General features: G+C 32.6%; 1 pseudogene; it reads right to left on the bottom strand.

The window, feature by feature from the left end:
• Positions 1–1,288: 1,288 nt before the first annotated feature.
• LOC149226870 (importin subunit beta-1-like) lies at positions 1,289–21,972 on the bottom strand (annotated as a pseudogene).
• Between the last annotated feature and the right edge of the window lie 2,195 nt (positions 21,973–24,167).

Below are 24,167 nucleotides of genomic sequence, written 5' to 3'. Positions count from 1 at the left end.
AATGGGAGTTAGAGATATAGATGGAAGGGGCAGAGATAGAGAGAGAGAAGAGATAGAGAGGGAGAGGGAGATGAAGAAGGATATATATATATATATATATATATATATATATATATATATATATATATATATATATATATATATATATATATAAGTATGGAGAGAGAGGGTGTATGCTTGCAGGTTGATATAGAGAGATAAAGAAGGAGAGACAAGGGGAGATAGAGATATAGATGGAGGGGGCAAGAGGGATGAAGAGAGAGATAAAGATAGGGAGGGAGGAAGATAGGTAGATATGGGAGAGAGAGAGAGAGAGAGAGAGTATGAGATGTGTTAAGGGGGCTGATATAGAGGAACAAATAGGGAGAGATAAACGGAGGTATAGATATAGATGGTAGGGGGAGAGAGGGAATAAGAGAATGATAGAGAAAGGGAGGGAGAGGAGGAAAGAGAGAGATGGGGGAGAGAGGGAGGGGGAGGGAGAAGGAGAGAGGTAGGGGGAGGTAGAAGGAGAGAGGGATGGAGACATACACAGAATGGAAGGTGGAGAGTGAGGGAAGAAGAAAGAGACACACAAATAAAAATACAAACATATAAGTTAGATCTAGAAAGTCATGAATATTTTGGTTTTTCACTAAAATAAATATATTGATTTCATTGTAGTTGTTGATTTCTAATCCTAACCGATTCCTTGCACTAGATACATTGACTTAGTGTAGATGTTGAGTTCTAATCCTATTTGATTTCTTGCACTGTATGCATTAGTTTCAATATAGAAATTGATTTCTAATATTATTTGATTACTTGCACTGGATGCATTGATTCCATTATAGTTGTTGATTTTTAATCCTATTTGATTGTTTGCACTAGATGCATTGATTTGAATGTAGATGTTGATTTATGTTTTGATGCAACTAGACGTATGATGTACATTAATTTCAACGTAATTAAACTAGAAATTGCACCACATGTTGGAAAGGAAACGTCATAAGGAAGTAGCATAAGAAAGACTAACATATCAAAAATAATGATTTTTTCATTCTTTTAATTTGAACTTACGACAACATAGGAAAGAGTAGCAAATCAAAATTAATGATTTTTTCATTCTTTTAATTTAAATTTTGATCTTGAGCAAGCAAAGCTCACCACTCAAATGTAATTCCATGCTTCACAAGGTACCTTCCAACCTATGTGATGAGATGTGACTCTGAGACCTTTTTCTTGTTATGTTCCCATTCCCTTTCTTGTCTTGTTAATAGTTCACCAGAATAGGTACTATACTTAAAACTTATATTGTCTCCATTGTTGAACAATGAAAAAATTCAAATACTTTCCAAAGGGTCCATGCAGTTGTGTCCTTAACATGACTATTCTTATCCTTCATTGCATTGAGAATAAAGTTGAGAGCAACATTGACAAGAGGAGTAAGCTTATCAGGTGATAAGTAGTTGCCTCTCGACATCTCTAATCTAGCTTTGATATGTTTTCTTCTACAAATGGCATAACAAGGGGGACAATGTCATCTCCCACAGTTCTCACAACAAGACACAAGCAAGTTCATCCATAGAGAGATTCCATGCCCCCTCATCCTGATCTTGGTCCTCTTCTTGTTTCAATAATGTCTCTAATAACATTGGCACAAGAGCAGGAAGTGCTTGCTTGATAAAATAAAAGCAAGGCACATCTGAATCACCACTTAGGTCTCCTGCATATTCCTCTAGTATATCAATTTCTTCGTCACATATAGAACTCCAAAACTTGATAGCTTGAAGAGAAACCATCTCTTCATATATTTTGATAGCCTTTGCTGTAATAGAAAATTTATCTTGCATGTAAGGGACAATCTTCTCATAATGTGTAGAAGATATCAACACCAAGCATTCAAAATTAGCTTGTTAAATCTTTACTTTTAGGGACAGGGTTGCTTCACACACTACTCTCATAATACAATCCCTCTCTATATCATTATCAAAATTTGTTTGAGTAAAATTCAAAGAATTATACAATGCTCGAGTAGTAGCAAGCCTAACCTCATTTTGAATCTCGGATGAATTCATTCCCTGCACAACAACTGTAAGGATGGAATTCACCTGATCTTGGGAAAGACTATTTGCAACAACCTCCTCACAAAGATATCCAAGAGTTTATGGAATGGCCTATTTTGGACGCATGGGTGGCTCCCTTTGTGGGCCACCCATGCTGAGTAATTATGTATTAATGAGCTCCGGCCACTACCCTTGCGATAACTCAATGCCAACAATATTTTTTATAACCTGTGACGAAGTAGATGGAGCATTTGGAACATGTGAAGATAGAGTTTGTAGCACTAAGCCCTTTATATGATTCTTAATGGATCCATAAAAGGAGATCCATCTCTATTATGCACATTGATCTTTCATGATTTTAGCTCGCACATCCGAAAGTCATCCTTTCCTTCAAGGACTTGTTCCACATCTTGAATTCATCTTTTTATTTTACTCTCAAAGTGAAAGTAGAAGATAAAAACTCATAGTTAGTTCACAACTTAAAATTAAGATACTTCAACCGGATTCCTTTGAAATCCATATTCTTAAATACTAAAAGGGCCTAAATTCAAGAAGATTTGCATACATTTTATGTGGATTAAAACAATATTAGAGATTAAGCTAAATTGAATGCATAGATATATATTTTGTAGCAAAATCACTAACCTTAAATTTCCAGCGGCAATAATTCCGTATCAATTGACATAGATCATATTAAGCATGAAGAAATTGCACAAATCCCACTATACAAAGGAAAAAATAGTATTAAGTACAGGATGTACGTTCACCGTGGTAAAGTAGAAAAGATAAATAAAACCCTTAAAATTGACCACCTGAAGGTATGTGAATAGAAAAACCAATAACTATTATATTACATTTGAATGAATCAGATAGAGACTAGGCAAGTTATATTGATGACATGCTTGGCATTATAATTCCATGTAATAGTAAAACAAGATGCATGAGTTGAACATCCATACATCGACATACTTCCAACGAAAAAATAGCAGAGTCATCCCATCCACAATAATACCTGTATCATTGGCCGCCATTAAACAACAAACTTGGACATGAGAGCACTGCGATGATAGACATAAGCACGAGAGAAAATAGAATAATATTTGTACGAAAATAAAAGAATGATTCAAATCAATTTAGTAATGCATTGCATAAATTTATTCTTCCTACGCATGCTTGATTTGAAGAAATCCTAAACATAAATGCAATGGATAAAAGATATTTAACTTATCAAATTCAAACATGGAAGATAAGAAGGTGGAAATGGAGATGATAATATTTGATCAACTTGGATAATGCATCGTGTTGAGCCCAACAAAATGTGATTTCTTTTATATGTAATATAAGAAGTACTATTAATCACTCTAGCCATTTACAAAGTACCACAAAAAGTGGCAGAATTAATGATATTTTTTTCTTGTTATGGAATGTGACATTACCATTACTTATTTCAAACCAACCTTTGATGATTTTGTAAGCACAAAAAAAGACCTCAAGGTGGATGTTTTAGCTGTTAATAGAACAATAATATTGAGAGTTTCTTTCATAATAATTAATGCAATTTATGCTCTCTTTTAGGCCTACTAACAAGCAAGACTTGGGAAAGACTTTTGTAATCTTGCTACGAAGAAATGGAACAGATGAAAAGGTAGTAGAGGTAGGAATCTAATTCCCATATACTCTCCACCAAAAGATGGCATGCATTTCAAAAATTTCTGGACACAATCAACTCGAAACAAGTTGATGCACAGTCATGCGAACCTATTCTATAGTCTCCTTAATCATTTGATCATCAGATGAGAAGCATTCATCAATAAAGTCATTGTAAAAGGCATATTGTTGCAACAACGGTACAAAATTTGAACCCAATGTATCAACCAAGTCACCTACGACCCTAATTGCAACCTTTGTTACTTGCTCATCCCTGCATTAACATGTATGAAAATATAAACATTTATAAAAATGATGAGAATGAAGCTTAGGTAAACATAACAAGCACTGAGAACCTTATCTGTAATTCTGATAGCCTTGGAAACCTTAGGAACACAACCTTGAACTGTGTCATCTTTGCCCATAAGCCTCAACCCCGCAACATTAAAAACACCATTCCCCCAGAAATGTATGTTTGTTATTTCAATCCTCCAATCATTAATGTTGTTAAATGTATTTTATTATTGCAAATTTTTCTTGTGTGAAGTGTATTATTACAATTCCTAATTTTTTTTTAGGATAAAGGAGAGTATGAATGTAGAATGAAATATGTCATGTCGGATTATTTCTCCATAGCAGTAAGACATGAAAATATTTTTAACATCACATAAATAGCAACCATAACAACAATCCAAAAAAGACCCATGAGGCACAACATTGAAACTACTATAAGAACCATAGAAAAAAGAGCCATAAGGCACAACATTGATTGTACTTGCAATTTTAGTAAGGGAGGAAGAAATCACATCATCCTTAGACCCCATATAATCTGGTGGGAACAATCACATAACAAATAATGGTTGTCGTCTATGTTTTTCTGGTCCTCAATTTTCGATCCTAGAAATTTTTATTTTTACTTTTTTTTTTCTCAAGGTAGCCCAACATTAAGTACTATTATATGGGTATATTTTCATTTATCAAATGATGTTTCAATGTATGCAACTCTCTCTTCTTCCTAACAATTCTTAGAGTGGCGCTTCCCAGGAGTTTTATGCCTACTCTAGTTAAATATTTGGTGGTTCTTGGTGAAAGAATAAAAACCAGTGACAATTATCCATCTATGGTAACAAAACTTCATCTCCAAAGATATGCACAACTTGTATGTGAAATCCTCCTTCACTTGTCAAGCTACAGAGCACTAGTTTTCATTCTAATTGATTGGTCTGGTAAATCTAACACATAAAGCATATCAAAGTGCTACGTATTTCTTGTAAGCAAAAGAAATTGTATTTAAATATTATTGCAAGAATTCAACATTTAATTAGAGATCATGTTGTAAATATATGTGAACATGTATATCATGACGATGTTAAATGGCACTTGCATGTCCAAAGGAGATGTGGTCAATCATATAATAAGCCTAAATAATGACCAAAGTTTGTTACACTTAAAATTTGTTTAACAATTAACAAATAATTTTTTTAATGGACTTAAATACTATGTGACAAAAAATACATTAAGTTTAAACTACAATCTAACCATCCTTCTAGACCATAATAACAATACCTTCATATTATACCATCTTCCATCGATGAATAAACTTATCTTGTCCAAAACTACAAAAGTATTTATTGTAAGTTAGATTTCTTTTGATTTTTCTAATATATACAATCTTCATTTATAAGGAGGAAATCCAAAACCTCATAAAGTAATAGGTAAAAGCTTATGATATTGGATACAACCCTTCACCACAAGGCAACTCTACTAGAATCAAATTAGAGGTACAAAATATAGTCTCTACACAAACATCCATACATAATATCATCGTCATGCAGAATGAACACATACATGCCCGTCATATCCATCAGGAACATTAACCCATTCAAGTTGTGTTTCCAAATCACCAAACTTTACATTACACAACGTTAAGCACACATCCTAAATTACATTTCCATCAACATACTGGATGCAACTTTCCTTAGACAAACAAATCTCATATGACAATACCAACTTGAGAATTGGTCTGATAGGTGATGCACTCTTCAATAATTTTCACATTCTTACATACTTACTAAAATTAATTTAAACAATAAGTTAGGCTCAACAGTAATTTAAATAACCTATTTTCCCCTCAATTTTGCGTACATTGAATTGGTAATTATAATTACAAATTAAGATCCAAAAAACTTATAAGATTTATGAGCATATTAGATTGATATAGCAATTTAAATAACTTCTAATTTCACCACCATTATCACATGTTTTAATTTTTGGTTATAATTATTAATGACTACAACATATAAATATTTTTATATCAGAGTTGCCTGGTATTCTTCAAATTTATTGAGACCCAGCTCTAAATATAGGTAGCATTCATCCATGTATTTTATAAATTCCACACCTATTGGATATGTAAGAGCTCATATTGCCAACAGTGCTTCCCCGTGAAGAGTGGCACTCTAATATGGGCATAAGTGGATTATCCATCAAGGCTTCAACACCCTCAGCAGACTGCATCCACCAACATGAAAAAGTGGAAGAAATTCTGCCAATAATACCCGTCATTAAGCAGAAATAATATATCAATAATCAAGTTAAAAGGAAATTTTTTGTTCTACATGAGTTTATCATTTTGAGGGTGTTTGACAAATTCATTTTAAAGCATTTTCAAAATTCATGCTTGTATTCTTTTTTGTAATTCACAGAAAGAAAATTAAAGCATGGAACATGATGCTGATGTTCACTATAATATACCCATTTCATCATATATCAAATTCCTTCATCTTCTTGTGTCCATGATGCTTCGACCTTTGTTATAATTGGCATCCAAGGTATTAACTTTTTAAAAGGTGCCAGCTAGATGATATTGGGTTGGCTCAGCCCAAAGACAATAGAAACCTGCATAGGTATCTTACATCCAATATATGGTAGAAATATTCTGACCATTAAACAACTACTATTGTGTATGGTTATTAAGGTGAAAAGAAGTCACAAATTCTTAACTTTGTGGCAGTCATAATTTCCAAACAAAGGGACACCTTTAGACAAGGTGAAATGGTTCTCTGCTTTCTTATTGGCAACAAAAAGTAACAAAAATGTTCTATGAGATGGAAAGTATTGTAAGAACCACCAAACATAGAGATATGTTAGACAAAATTTACCTTAGATGTAAGCTCATCTAAAGTTGGGTATGCATTAGTTTCCAATTTCATGGCACATGCATCTAGGAAACTACAGATAGCCCATAAAGCCACGTGAAGTTCACGAAACTCAAAGGGCGAATCTACATTGCAACATGAGAAGTACCTAAGATTTTGGATTCAAAAATAAAATATGCAATGATAAAGCAACAAGTATCACTAACATCATTTCTAAAAAAATTAAAGAAAAATAAAACAGAGTTGTCGAGTTTGAATTGAAAACATCTAGTAGGAATTATGTTGCACGTACTTGTTGAAAACAATAAAAGATGAAGAGACAAACATTATACCTAGAAGTTTGTTTATAGGGGAAGAAACTTGGAACAAATAGTGAATTATTAAAAGGGAGTCACCCTACAAATTGAGAGAGCACACCTGAAATTATTTGGCTAGAAGAATTCATTGGAGCAAGACATAGGCTTATTCTTGATTATTTGTCGTCTTTGCAAGCACCATTAATACTCTAAAACCTTTATTCCCATGAATACTTTAAAATTTTGATTTCTTCAATGCGATAAAAGACCCCTCTGACTCCTGCCATCCCTATTTTAAATTATTATAATTATTAATTTTAAAAGGAATTAAAGCGTAAGTTAAACATATATAATCTTTTGAAAACATGCAATAATACTTTTGATATGACATTTTTTTAATGCATCAATTTAAGTAAAATGGAAGAAAGGGCGTAGCTACTTTTGACATAGATCTGAACTTTTAATGTGACTACTATTAAAAATATTATAGAATATTCCATGGTTGTAGCTACCATCCACCCAATAATTACTAATGGCTAAATTAAAATTGTAGAATCCCCATTTCTAAATATACATGCCTATCTACATAAATATATACATAATTGACATAGAAATATTTTATTTATGGACCATATTGTCCACTTTGAAATGTTTTTTTGCTATTCATATATTTTAAAATACACTTAAATAATGAAAAATTACTTAACACTACATAGTGAAATATTTTATTTATAATTCACAATGAATTTTTTTACCATTATTAATATTTTTAAATGTCACGTATTAAACTTATGTCAAGAATTGAATTAATTACACATTTCTCAAGGATTTTCTTTTATTTTCAATTAATTTTTATCTTTCAAAATTGGAATGTTTTATTACATTGTCAACATTAAAATATATTTTTCCCTCTTTACATGTATATACACGCATAAAAATATAAATCCCTTTAAATATTAATTCATTTAATTTTGAAATATTTATATAATACATATATGAATTTTAAAATAAATTTAAAGTATTAAATTATATATATCAAAATTATTATGCCTTAATATAATTAATAATTTATTAGTAAATTTAAAAATAAATTCAACAGACAATGATAAATATATCTCACATAAAACAAAATTACACCTCCAATATTTAATAAGTTTGGAAATAAAAATACTTTCAATCATAAAACATAGTTTATAAAGTATAGTTTATGTTTCTTCATTAATATTTTAAGGATATAAATGTATCTTAACTATTTAATAAAGTTGGAAATAGAAAAGCAATTGCTCATAAACTATATAATTCTTTAGGGAAGATTTTAAGGATAGAAAATTATTTTAAAATGTAGAAAATTTGGCTTCGTAAGTTGTAAAATAGTTGTGATACTTTTTTTTTTGACACTTTTAATGATATAGTGTTTATAAAATTTTGGCAATTTTTAAGATAAGAGAATTTTATCTTGTAATCTTTGAAAAAATTATAAATTTATTTTTTAGACACAAAAATTAACAAATTTTTAAGAAAAAACTTGAAAAACTAAAGCAGCATTCCTAAAATTTAAGTGCTTAGATTTTCCTTATAAGCATCCCATAAAAAATAGCAAAATACATTGCAAAAATAAAAATGGCAAAGTACATCTCACAACTCAGATAAATGTGATAAAAGCTTCCAATTTTCAATCCATGTTCGAAGGAAGTCTAATAAACTTCGTGATCATAAAACATACTGCAATGTCAATTAAAATCCCTAAAGGTTAACAACCATTTGGCCCAACTTAGATGAGACCTCTTATCTCAATTTTTCTCAAGTCGAATTATTGATACAAGGATCAATACAAATATACAACAAAAAGGTGACCTCTTTCTCTGCAACGTGGTTGAGTGATTGAAAATGTTGAGTTTAGGAGATCCTCCTTTATTTATCAGACCTTTTTAGTCGTGGCCGAGCCAAAGCCAATGAATAAATAAATACGTTATCTCGTCACAATAGGCCTTCAAAACTCTTCGATGATTAGTGCTCATAAATAACTTTTTTCATTTCCCAGTTCCTCTTCATCAGAAATCAATTTACCCTGGTCATCCTTGATTTTCATAATGATACTCCCCACAATTGAGAGTTACCTTACATCTGCTTGAGATTATAATCTTCCTTTCTGATTTTCATAGGTTATAATTATTGTAAAGATCAATTAGTTGAATGGTTACAAAAATCAAGATTTGGTTGACACTTAAAATAGTGGGATCTAAGGGTGGAAAAAATGTTAATCGTTAAACAATAGATCTAATGGTGCACAGGAGTGAAAAGTGGAAACTAGGGGAGTTCTTCTAAAACGGGAATGCCTTGATTTCAATGTAAGGACATCTCTACCCCCTCCATCTATAATTGTATCTCACGTTGCCTCTCATTCTTTATCTTTCTATCTCATCCCCCAAACATATAGACTCTCTCTCCTATCTATCTATTGTTACATTCCCACTTTGCAATCTAAATTTTTATTTTATCATTTTTTCATCATTCAAGTTATAACAATTTTTCTCATCTCAACAAATTGAGGTAGCTAAATAAATTTAAAATTGAGTTGACCAAATTAAACTTAGACATATTTAGCATATTTAAAATGATCAAAATAATTCGATGTCCAAAAATTTTTATATGCCTGCGCACGCCTGAAACCAACCTAGATCCATCTTAACCCCAGATAAATCAAGCACTGAGAGGGATCAAATCTATTGAGGTGTAAACATTTCCTCAAGTTTTGCACTAAAAAAAGAGGTTTGCACCTCGAGCGATTTGATCCCTCTCAACGCTTGATAGATCCGACGTTAAGATGAATCTAAACTAGTTAAATCTGAACTAACATAGAATACAATCATGCTATAGTCATAAACATGTTTAATAAGTTACAATTAATATTATTACAAATTTTACGGCATTACCAAGGACAATAACATAATGGATTAAATTTGAAGAATAGATATATAACAAAAAATATAATGAGCTAATTATATATGAAAATGAATATATATATATATATATATATATATATATAGATGGATATATGAAAATAGAGGATTATATTATAAAAGTATTATAATATGTTTTGATCATTAGTTTAGGAAACCAAACCATATCCAAAAATGAATCTTAAACAAGACATAACACAATTGTATTTAAACTTGGTTACACTATGTTGATTTATTTCATTATATGTATATTCGATTATAAAAGGAAATTCATCATATAATCAAGGAAGTGGATTAGAATTTGAATTTGCTACTGGAATATGAGTAATCGGGTCAACATGAAGTCTAGGACTTGGTAGAGGAATACCAAGGTGCTATTCAATTCTCACTAGTCGTCTATCCAACATATCTTGTCTACAATAATTGTGCGTCAAGTGACCATGCACATGGTCTTGAATTTGAGTCCTATACTCCTCGAATTATTACTATACAATAGCCCTTTTCACAGAAGGAAATTCATTTTCCAATATATATATATGACATGCATATATTGGTATTTTATGCTTTGTGTATGCCCCATGTCTGGAATCCACTTTGACCGTTTTTCCCACAGTTCTAAGTCCAAGAGAGAATTTTGTTGAGACAAAAATTCCTTTTTGACTGCATCAAGTCTTCCTATGAACTCTTGCTACAAATTGGGGGCTGCTCCACTTCTTGGTTCGCATGTACTTTAAGGGAAAAACTCTATAAAATATAATCATGTTCTCTATAAAAAATTTGTTGTCTCACGGATCATACTTTTGGATCATATGAGGCCGTGTACCAAAACTACCATGCCATCATATGGACCAACCATGTTAGCATCTATACAATGCAACATGGCACCTCCTTATGTTGCCATGTTGCAACCTTGCTTAAGTTCTTGTTGTTTTATGAAAACTTTGGAATGCAATAACTTTGGCGTACGAAGTCCGTTTGAGGTTGTTCAAGCTGCATTGGAAAGGTCTTGTCGAGCTGCTTGACATGGCACTATTTTTGCCAATTTTGAGCACTTTGGATTAGAGGCATTGACATTTGATTAAGGCATATTTTGAAAGTTGTAATGATGTGTTAAAAAGGATCATCCATCGATTGGACCACATGATTGATACACCAATATCATAATAGTCCACCAATATGCCAAAATCGTACACCTTGTGTAAGTGCTTTGTATCAAATTATTTTGAACCAAAATATTTGCAAGGGATTAGGGACAATGCCCATGGGCTCTATCTCCAATCATGTTTTAAAATAATTTTCCATCCTTCCACAGGAGACTGGTGTGAAAATTTTATAGACCTGAGACCTCTTATTGTTAGTTTATGCTCTAAAGTTTTATGTAAACAAGTAGTTTGAGGTCGGATTTCAGAGTGACCAAAGGAGGAGTTTAGTGTTATTGTTAAACCATTATTATGTAGTAGAGCATAGAAGAATCTGTGGTAGCAAATTGGAGGCTTCTCGATGTAATTGGGTTTGTTTAGCTAATAAAAAAGAAGGTAACCCCACTAGAAGTGGACCCGAAGATGTACTCCACATTGGAAGAACTCCATTAACAATATTATTGTATTTCTTTCTCATTATATATTACTCTCTTTCCTTCTTTTCTATATTTTAATGTGTTTTGGCTAAGTTATTTTGAAACTTTAAGCAACTTTAATCTTAATCATACACACTTGAATTTTTTTTGCAAACCAAGACACTTTTAAGATCCTGAATCCAATTACCTCACCATGTTACCTTCCAAACATCTCTCAATATGTCCATCTAATGTGAGCTGCCAAAATTTATGGTGTACCCAATTTGAAGATCCAACATGTAGATGATGTGTCTTTCCATTGTATGACACCCAAAATCGATTCTTCTAGTAATCAATCTTCTATTATGTAGATCCATGCTACTGAACAACCACATAGGTTATCATGTATTGAAAGTACCAAAACTTGTTTAAAGCTAAGATATCAGACTATGTTAATATTTGCACCAAAATGCACCTTTTATAGCCTACTTCACAAGAGGTGTAATTCCTTGCATGCTCATAGGGAATTGACATGTAGCTTTAACAAAATATTAATAACAAAAGTTATCTCTATCTCTATCACAATTAAAATATCTCAATATTTAATTTAAGTAAGATATATTTATATCAACTTAATTAAAAAACAAAAAGTGTAAAAGAAAGCAAAATATTACTCATTTTTATTTCTTCTAATGTTTAATATAAAAATTTTGTTTATTATACACCTAAGTTCTTTTTACATCTCAATATTAAGAAAATCCTTCCTTAGTTGCTTAAAATTATTTCAATATCCATTTTAAATCAATTATTTCAATATTAACATTTTTTATATAACAATTGAAAATAAAAAAAATATTATTTTATAAATTAATGTTTTCTACATACAAATACAAATATATAAACATAAATAAATAAATACATTAACAAAAATATTTGAATATTCTCCATAAACATATATTTTGAAGTTCATGTTTAAAATACAATATTAACATTTTATATACAAACTAACTAAAACATATGTGTTACATGTTGTTCAAATACAATGACTCAATATTAAGTTACATAACTAAAACATATATGTTGCATGTTTTTCAAATACAATGTCTCAATATTAAGTTGACATAACTAAAACATATGTGTTACATGTTGTTCAAATACAATGTCTCAATATTAAGTTGACATAACTAAAACATATATGTTACATGTTGTTCAAATACAATGTCTCAATATTTAAGTTGACATAACTAAAACATATATGTTAGATGCTGTTCAAATACAATGTACATATATAAATCTTGTCCTCAATATTAAGATGACATGCCCCCCAACATATATACTTTTCATGGAGGTTAGTTAATATGACATATATACTTTTCGATCAATGGAATATGTTTATATTATATATATATAATTTTTGGAAATGAATTTAGTATATAATAATTTCAAATTAATTTACACTAATTAAACTTTGAGTTGTATTTTATTTATAATTTAATATGTAAAACTTAATATGTGATTTTGTTCAGGTTCAATCTCAAGTTTATAAGTATTTTTTTTTAAATCAAATAAAATATTGTGAATATACTAAAGATATTTCACTTTTATTTTTTATCATAAATAAAGTATTTGTGTGAGTTGTATTTTATTTATAATTTAATATGTAAAACTTAATATGTGATTTTGTTCAGGTTGTATTTTTTTTTAAATCAAATAAAATATTGTGAATATACTAAAGATATTTCACTTTTATTTTTTATCATAAATAAAGTATTTGTGTGGAAAAACTTAATTTTATAACACCTTTTATATATATATGATGATGATGATGATGATGGTTGTTAACGTCCACTGAGACCAAATAATAATATATAAAAGTTAATATGGGTGATTTTGTTCATGTTTAATATGAAGTTTATAAGTATTTTTTTTGAAATAAAATAAAATATTATTTAATATGTTAAAGATATTTCATTTTTATTTTATATCATAAATAAAATATTTGTGTGAAAAACTGTAATTTTCTAACTTTAGTATATATATGAAAAATTATTTGATATTTTACTATTTAAAACCATTTCAATGTACAATTTCAATATTTATTTTAATTAATTAATTTATATATATATATATATATAAACAAAATATTTTAATATTCAGTAAGAAAAAAATAAATTACTTTATAATAAGAAGATGTATAATTGAAATCATAATATATAATTAATATGTAGCATTTCAAATTATGAATAATAATAATAATAATAATAAAATTATTAAATGTGAATTGTACTTAAAATATATTAATAAAAAAAATATTAATATGCACAATATTTATAAATAAATAATGTATATGTATATTTAAATTGTCCTTAATATTTATGACATTGTCAAGTACTTTTTATTATTTTACATTTTGGTATGTTTTTAGGTATATATTTTCAGTCAATTTTCTCTAAAATCCCGTCAAAGATTTGTTAAAATTTTAATTTTAAATAATATACTAGTAAATAAGATTCTCAAATTATTGATTTTATTTATCCATTAAAAAATCAATTTAAATTGTGTGTGTGAGAGAAAGAAACAGTGTGGATCTAATAAATAAATGAAAGAATATTAATTTTCTTTTTACAGGTAAAAGAAATTTGCCAACTTAAGAAATAAAATACCTTTTTGGATTTTTACATTCATTTTACTGAAAATGGATCACCTGGACTAACCACTACACTGAGATCCTAAAAGGTAATGATAATGGATTGGGAGTTTAATAATGCCTGCAGGTTTTCGTCTAATTGGAACCTCAACATGATATGATTCCCTGATTTACATTTGAGGGTGTGTTGGATTTAGGATTTACATTTGAGAGTGTGTTGGACTTTCATACTCGCCTAGTTGGAAATGGATCACGTAGAGTAATCATCACTCTTGGATTCACACTAAAACCACTCAAAAAGTAATGATAATAGACTAGAAATTCAATAATACTTATATGTTTTGGTGTGTAATAAAAAAACTAAAAAAAACTCAATACATTTTGTACTTACTAAATTTGTAATTATGCCATAAGGTGTTTCCCTCTGAAATCAACTCCCCTCTCTGCCCACTTGTCATCCTCGTATGCCACATGATTATATGTTAGACGATTGCAAAGGTTTCAGCTGTTCGTTCAAAGTGGTTACAAATTCGTTGCTAAAATGGTTTGCAAGTTTATCGAGCCTGCCATTTGGCATGTGGTCGTAAACAATGCATAGCTCCTTTTGCCTCTAGCACCATCCCCACAATTGAACCAGGTTCCACTTCTAGATGCATCACATGATCGAGATCTCTACCACGAACCCCTTCATTCCCTCTGTGAACTCTTTTGTTATGCATTTCACTGCCATTTCTTGGCCACTGTTAAGGAGAATGCCCATATAAACCTTCCCAAATCCCCCTGGCCCAAAAAATTTTCGTCCCTAAAGATATTTTCTCTATATTTTGTTCTTTTGAGAAACACAGAGGCAAACGCTAGCAAGAAGACAACCAAAGTCGCCACTGTAATGCATGCTATGGGTCTTACGCGTGGACGCTTGGAATTCCTTTTAGCGAATGGTGGTAAACTTGAGATATTGAGTTGGGGTGTCGTGCCTTCTGTGGTGAAGCTCCACGCAAGAATGTAATGGTCTTGGACTGAAGTGTCACTGGTAGCCACTGAAAAGCCAACAAACATCTTCTCTCCATTGCTGGTATGGTTAAGCAAGCCCAAATATAGCCAATACTTTGCTACAGTTGGTTATAGTTGGTTGTGATCCAGTTAAAATTTCATATAAGGTAATAATCAAAATTGAGATTTCAAGATTCTATGTATGGTTTATTAATTTACAGTGGTCATTGGTCAATCGTAAACAGTGTGCTTTGAAATCTGTGGGAGGTCCGTATGTTCGGGTGCTTTGATGCAGTAATAGATACAGTGAAATAGGTTGTTGTATTGATTGAGTTTGTCCATTTAATGTAGTAATATATACAATGAAATAAATTGTTATATTCATTGGGTCTGTTAGTTTTTCTTCTGAATACATTGGTTTTCTTTGAAATCATTCCGACAAAAAATTCCCATATTTAATTTTTACATAATAATTGCAAAAGTATCGTTAAAATTGCAGAATGACAAGTTACTGTGTAAACTGAAATTACCATGTCTATAGATATTATTCCTCCCAGATTATTTACAAAAAAACAAGAAAACTGAACTACAAGATTTGCTATAAGTAGTATCGGTGCTGATAAATTTTTATTACCAGAAATGTGTAGTAGGACTACCTTTTGAACCAGTCCTCAAGACTTAACAAGAAGGAAACTTTTCAAAGTTTCTGTAGGAGGGAATCTGAATTAAAGAGCTTTCTGCTGGTCGAGTAGAATCATAGACAAATTTAAGAGGTAAATTTCATAACTGGTAGCTACGTAAATGAAAAACAAGAAAATCGTATAGAGGGTTTATGGGGCAGGGCTTAAGAGTAATAAAACCCTAGAGCCGACCTGGCCCCATCTTCCCGAGAGGGTCTGGAGATTAAGTGAGGACTTGCCAAAAAACCCTACCAGGGCAGAGGTCCTAGCAAGAACCTCGAACTGAGAACGTTGCGACAGACACTATTAATACATTACCCAACGTTCGCCTAAAAGGATGGGTAACCAGATTTATTCAAGCTAGAAAACAGACTTATGCTATAAAAGATGACAGATACAGTGATGCATATACGGAATATCTTTAATAAAACAAGAGATCCCTGTCATAAAATTGGAAACTGTGGAACTCAACTAGACCATCGAAAGGCAAGCTGATGAAGTAATTGTAGAAAATAATAAATCCAGAGCAAATTAGATACAGGCTATAAAACCAAGTGATTTATCGTGCTACATAAGAAGATTGCTCATTAAAAATTGTTCATCATTAAGTAGTGAAACCCGCATCATAAATATACAGAAGGACAACTCGTCCTCAAACCCTGAAGCCGAAGCTTGGAAAGCAGTCCATCAACATCATAGAGGAATTACAAACTTCACATAAAATAATGCATGAAAGATGAGCAGAAAACGCGAAGTAGCCATAATCTCGGGTTCGCAGTCGAACCCTAAGCCTTCACTTGTTCAGGGTAGGAAAATTTAATTACATCTTAAAGAAAATCAGCGGAGGTAACCGCTTAAGAGGCAAGAACCCCAAATATAGCTTACACCAAAAAACATTCCCAGAAAACATTTTTTCTTTCTGAATTTAAAACTATTTTTTTCATGCCAAAAAAAAAATTTGAATGATAATAATACGAACCAGAGATTGAACCTACTTATAATGGCAAAATAAAGATTAATTTCTCTTGAAAATTAATAATTACAGGAATCGTGGTACCGACCTTTACGAAAATTCGCACAAACAATAGAAAATATTTAATTCCGCAAGAGCTAGACTGATTAATTAGCAGTTATAGTAAAACAAAAATTTGAATCTCCTTATGAACTCAACTGGAAAAAGAAATTACCAAGACTGTAGCTGGAACTACGTTTACTAGACAAAACCATAAGTGTGATATAACACCCGAAGGAAGAAAAACTGAGATATAACTATCTAGTTCAGAGTTATAGAACTCTGCAAGAATATTAAGAGCTCATGATTGAGGGTTTAGGGCCGTCAATAACCCTATTTCCAAAACACCATCGCTCTTTGCAGAGGAAAAAACAACATTCCGGGTTCAGGGTTTGAGGGTTTGAGCTCGAGAGTAACCCCCTGTACCCTGAACACCATCAAAAATTTGCATAGAATACATACTCCCTATCAGATTAGTCAGCTAATATGAATATAATGGATAAATATGAAGTAAAAGTATCCATAGTTCGACAAAGGTAGCACAGCTATGCGTACAAGTAGAAAAAACATTTATGGAAAATTAAAGACTATAAATTTTCCTCTTCGGGAACAGATACTTGTGAAATTTCCAAAACAATAAATTCAAGATTACAATATCACGAGGATAGAAGGATAAACCCATAGAACATTGGAGAAAAAAGCATTGGAAAATATATACATGTATTCATGGTCTGAGTCTATGAAACCATACATTAAGGAAAACCTAGAAAAATAAACATAGAAGTTCATGCAAGCTAGTAACAGGTCTTGCTATAATAATTACGAACCAGTTCCCAGTGAGGCATCAACAAATTCTAGCCCTGACATGCTCAGAATGCCAAATATTACATTTAACTGAGGAAAAGGAAAAAAAAAAATGGAAACCCATCATGGGTACAAACTAAGAGCATTTTACACCGCTCAACACGGGTGACAGTAAGAGTTTCTGATATGCCAAAATTTACTGAGACTAAACCCATCTAAACAAAACTAGTAGGGGAGCCACAATGCTTACTTGGAGTGTCTTTAGAGGCTCAAGCTCTATATGGGTGAGGATAAAATCCTTTGGAGGGTTTTCCATAGGTGTGGCCTCATTCATTTGCCAATTTTGCAGATTAGGAAAAAAAAGAGAGTTAGTGGAATAGTAAAACCTGCAATCATGCCCAAGCTGGCAATAATAGTAAAACTACAGGAAAACAATTTATCCTCACCTGCGTAACCACAAACAGGTTGCCTATCTTGAGTATGAAACCATCGAGCAGTATTCGAAATAGTTTAACAGCATCAGACGATATGCTTGCAGCACAAACCCACCACCATGGACAGAAAGAAAAACCCAGAAAATAAAAACACGGAAGTTCATGCAAGCCAATAACAGGTCTTGCTATAATAATTACAAACCAGTTCCGAGTGAGGCATCAGCAAATTCTAGCCCTAACATGCTCAGAATGCCAAATATTACATTTAACCGAGGAAAAGGAAAAAAAAAAGGAGACCCGTCATGGCTACAAACTAAGAGCACTGTACACTACTCAAGATGTGTGACAGTAGGAGTTTCCGATATGCCAAAATTTATTGAGACTAAACCCATCGAAACAAAACCAGTAGGTGAGCCACAAAGCTTACCCGGAGGGGTTGTAGAGGCTCAAGCTCTGTATGGGTGAGGTCAAAATCCTTTGGAGGGTTTTCCATAGGTGCGGCCTCGTTCATTTGCCAATTCTACATATAAAAAAAAGAGATTTAGTGGAATAGTAAAACCTGCAATCATGCCCAAGTTCGCAGTAACAGTGAAACTATAGGAAAAAAAATTATCCTCACCTAGGTAACCACAAACAGGTTGCCTATCTTGAGTATGAAACCATCGAGCAGCATTCGAAACAGTTTAATAGCATTGGACGACATCCTTGCAGCACAAACCCACCACCATGGATAGAAAGGAAAACCGAGAAAAATAAACATGGAAGTTCATGCAAGCCAGTAATAGGCCTTGCTATAATAATTACAAACTAGTTCCTAGTGAGGCATCAGCAAATTCTAGCCCTGACATGCTCAGAATGCCAAATATTACATTTAACCAAGGAAAAGGAAAAAAAAATGGAAACTCGTCATGGGTACAAACTAAGAGCGTTGTACACCGCTCAACACGGGTGACAGTAGGAGTTTCCGATATGCCAAAATTTACTGAGACTAAACCCATCGAAACAAAACCAGTAGGGGAGCCACAAAGCTTACCCGGAGGGTCTTTAGAGGCTCAAGCTCTGTATGGGTGAGGTCAAAATCCTTTGGAGGGTTTTCCATAGGCGCGGCCTCGTTCATTTGCCAATTCTGCAGATAAAAAAAAAAGAGAGTTAGTGGAATAGTAAAACCTGCAATCATGCCCAAGCTGGCAGTAACAGTAAAACTATAGGAAAACAATTTATCCTCACCTGGGTAACCGCAAACAGGTTGCCTATCTTGAGTATGAAACCCTCGAGCAACATTTGAAACAGTTTAACAACATCAGACGACATGCTTGCAGCACAAACCCACCACCATGGACAGAAAGGAAAACCCAGAAAAATAAACACGGAAGTTCATGCAAGCTAGTAATAGGTCTTTCTATAATAATTACAAACCAGTTCCCAGTGAGGCATCAGCAAATTCTAGCCCTGACATGCTCAGAATGCCAAATATTACATTTAATTGAGGAAAAGGAAAAAAAATGGAAACCCGTCATGGGTACAAACTAAGAGCATTGTACATCGCTCAACACGGGTGACAGTAAGAGTTTCTGATATGCCAACATTTACTGAGACTAAACCCATCTAAACAAAACCGGTAGGGGAGCCACAATGCTTACTTGGAGGGTCTTTAGAGGCTCAAGCTCTATATGGGTGAGGATAAAATAATTTGGAGGGTTTTCCATAAGCGTGGCCTCATTCATTTGCCAATTTTGCAGATCAGAAAAAAAAATGAGTTAGTGGAATAGTAAAACCTGCAATCATGCCCAAGCTGGCAATAATAGTAAAACTATAGGAAAACAATTTATCCTCACCTGGGTAACCACAAACAGGTTTCCTATCTTCAGTATGAAACCATCGAGCAGTATTCGAAATAGTTTAACAACATCAGACGATATGCTTGCAGCACAAACCCACCACCATGGACAGAGAGCAAAACCCAGAAAATAAAAACACGGAAGTTCATGCAAGCCAGTAACAGGTCTTGCTATATTAATTACAAACCAGTTCCGAGTGAGGCATCAGCAAATTCTATCCCTGACATGCTCAGAATGCCAAATATTACATTTAACCGAGGAAAAGGAAAAAAAAATGGAGACCCGTCATGGGTACAAACTAAGAGCACTGTACACTACTCAAGATGGGTGACAGTAGGAGTTTCCGATATGCCAAAATTTATTGAGACTAAACCCATCGAAACAAAACCAGTAGGGGAGCCACAAAGCTTACCCGGAGGGGCTGTACAGGCTCAAGCTCTGTATGGGTGAGGTCAAAATCCTTTGGAGGGTTTTCCATAGGTGCGACCTCGTTCATTTGCCAATTCTACAGATAAAAAAAAGAGATTTAGTGGAATAGTAAAACCTGAAATCATGCCCAAGCTGGCAGTAATAGTGAAACTATAGGAAAACAATTTACCCTCACCTAGGTAACCACAAACAAGTTGCCTATCTTGAGTATGAAACCCTCAAGCAACATTGGAAACATTTTAATAGCATTAGACGACATGCTTGCAGCACAAACCCACCGCCATGGATAGAAAGGAAAACCCAGAAAAATAAACATGGAAGTTCATGCAAGCCAGTAACAGGTCTTGCTATAATAATTACAAACTAGCTCCTAGTGAGGCATCAGTAAATTCTAGCCCTGACATGCGCAAAATGCCAAATATTACATTTAACCGAGGAAAAGGAAAAAGAAAAAATGGAAACCCATCATGGGTACAAACTAAGAGCGTTGTACACTACTCAACATGGGTGAGAGTAGGAGTTTCTGATAGGCCAAAATTTACTGAGACTAAACCCATCGAAACAAAACTAGTAGGGGAGCCACAAAGCTTACCCGGAGGGTCTTTAGAGGCTCAAGCTCTGTATGGGTGAGGTCAAAATCATTTGGATGGTTTTCCATAGGCATGACCTCGTTCATTTGCCAATTCTACATATAAAAAAAAAGGGAGTTTATGGAATAGTAAAACTTGCAATCATGCCCAAGCTGGCAGTAACAATAAAACTATAGGAAAACAATTTATCCTCACCTGGGTAACCGCAAACAGGTTGCCTATCTTGAGTATGAAACCCTCGAGCAGCATTCGAAACAGTTTAACAGCATCAGACGACATGCTTGCAGCACAAACCCACTGCAATGGACAAAAAGGAAAACCCAGAAAAATAAACACGGAAGTTCATGCAAGCTAGTAACAAGTCTTGCTATAATAATTACAAACCAATTCTCGGTGAGGCATCAGCAAATTCTAGCCCTGACATGCTCAGAATGCCAAATATTACATTTAACCGAGGAAAAGGAAAAAAAAAAATGGAAACCTGTCATGGGTACAAACTAAGAGCGCTATACACCACTGAACACGGGTGACAGTAGGAGTTTCCGATATGCCAAAATTTACTGAAACTAAACCCATCGAAACAAAACCAGTAGGGGAGCCACAAAGCTTACCCAGAGGGTCTTTAGAGGCTCAGGTTCTGTATGGGTGAGGTCAAAATCCTTTGGAGGGTTTTCCATAGGTGCGGCCTTGTTCATTTTCCATTTCTACAGATAGAAAAAAAAGAGTTAGTGGAATAGTAAAACCTGCAATCATGCCCAAGCTGGCGGTAACAGTAAAACTACAGGAAGACAATTTATCCTCACCTGGGTAACTGCAAACAGGTTGCCTATCTTGAGTGTGAAACCCTTGAGCAGCATTCGAAACAGTTTAACAACATTAGACGACATGCTTGCTGCACAAACCCACTGCCATGGACAGAGAGCGGAGCTCGGCGCGAAGGAGGAACAAGTAGAATGAACCACGAAGCTAGTCCCGGAAGAGGGTAAAACACTTCAATTAACCCTGAGCCGTTGGATCAGGGTCTGACGATCTCCTCCGTAGATGTGGCGGAGGATCCCGAGGACTACTGACAGCTCCTTTGCGTGTATTAACTCATCAGAACAGATAAAGTATCCTCCCAAGGACTACTGACATCTCCTTTGCATGTATTAACTCATCGGAACAGATAAAGTATATGCCAGCCAAAACCAAGGCGCGCCAAACCCGAGAGGAGTCCTGAAGTCCGAGCTGGAGGGGTGGTCATTAAATCCGAATTGGATAAGGATCTGTCCTCCAATATACAGATGATTAATTTCATAGCAGATTATTAACGATTGATAAACCCTTGATTCGTGTTGTAAATGTTGTTTATTCCGGATGGTTAGGTTTACAGCTAAGATTTTAATTCTTTTAATAGTGGTTATATTTAATAGACTAGTTACATGTTACAGTGAATAGTTAACAGCGGCATGGATAGATCTTATATATAAAAAAAAAAATCTATTTCGTGTAAATGGGGACATGACATGGATGGTGGGTTTTTTATTAAATGGATAAATGAGTTAAAGAAATAGAACTTAAAAATTTAGTTGAAGTTATAATTAAATAATATATATAATTATTAAAGGTCTAATTAAGGTAAAGTAAATTGAAAAGAAATGAGGAGATAATAACTTTATTTCATTGGTCTGGGAAGAAGATAAGAAATGGATGGTGGGTAAATTTTTGATGAAGTAAATTTACAGAGATTATAATTTGAGAAAGAGACGAGGTGAGTAAGAATTACCAATTTCCTCAAACATAACATATCATAAAAATAAATAAACACCAGTAAAGAAACAAAATTGCATAAAATTTTGACTTCTTTCTTCTATGTTATTGTTTCTTATGCCATTGCCTTACGACGTTTCTTTTGCAACATGTGGTGCAACGGAAGAAGGGAATGACGCCGAAGAGAAATGAAATAGCAGAACAACCCAAGAGAATGTGGTCAAATGCTAAAACAAGATCAGCCGTCGAATAAGGTTCTCCATCATCCCACCGTCGATGAAGCGGGAGGCCCAAGGGTGGTAGCTGCAATGGTTATGACGTGCCCGTGCCATGTACCAGGATGGAGCAGGGCATTCAATGCCGAGTTCAAACAAATATCTTTGGCTTAGTAGTGGAATTACAAATGTAACTTGTCAACAGAACTGGTGAGAATGCGGAAGACAACAAGCAATAAATGGAGAGGGGATGCGAGGTCAATGTGATTCAATGCTGGCACAAACCACCCTGGCACCCAAACCCAAATCCGAATGTACACCCACACTTCATACCAGATTGAATTAATGATGTGACTAATTTGTAATTATAAGCATTGTTAAATAGCGCAACCAGAGTAAAATTTTTTTATGCTATGTAAAAAAATGTATGATGTGGAGACATCATATATATATATATATATATATATATATATATATATATATATTATTTGCAAGATATTATATTATGTTACAACATCTCTATCATATTAGGTTAAAAAGTGATTTTCTAAGCAAATATACATTTACATTAATTCTAATTTAAAATAATATTTTATAATTTAATTTTCAATATTTTTAATTAAATTTTCTATATTTTAAAATTTTATAATTTATATATTTTTTAAAATATTTTTTATAATTAAAAATGATAATATCATGATGGAAAGTATATTAGTTTATTTTTATAATGAATATAATTGTCAATTAATATAATATATATTTTACTATTTTATTTTAAATTAAAAATAATATTCAATAATTAAACTCGAATATTGTTGAAATTATGTTAATTTGTATTTAAGATTAATATAATTCTAATATAGATATATAACTATTTTATTTTGAATTTAAAATAATATTTAATAATTATATATATATATATATATTTTAAATTTCAAATAATGATGAATATTTCAATTTATTTTATTGTTATGTTACAATATTTATATATTTATATGTTTTCAAAATAATAAAAGTGCTATTTAAATATTATTAAAAAACTATTTTAATGTTTTGAAGTTAATGTTGAGTTTTAAATAAATTGAAAAACACTATATAGAAAGCTCCTCTTGGTTTGG

Source organism: Pinus tabuliformis, chromosome J (genome assembly GCF_031772625.1).
Source record: "Pinus tabuliformis cultivar Carrire ecotype Pingquan chromosome J, CPIR1, whole genome shotgun sequence".
Lineage (NCBI taxonomy): Eukaryota > Viridiplantae > Streptophyta > Pinopsida > Pinales > Pinaceae > Pinus > Pinus tabuliformis.
This window is presented reverse-complemented; position numbering and strand designations above follow the sequence as displayed.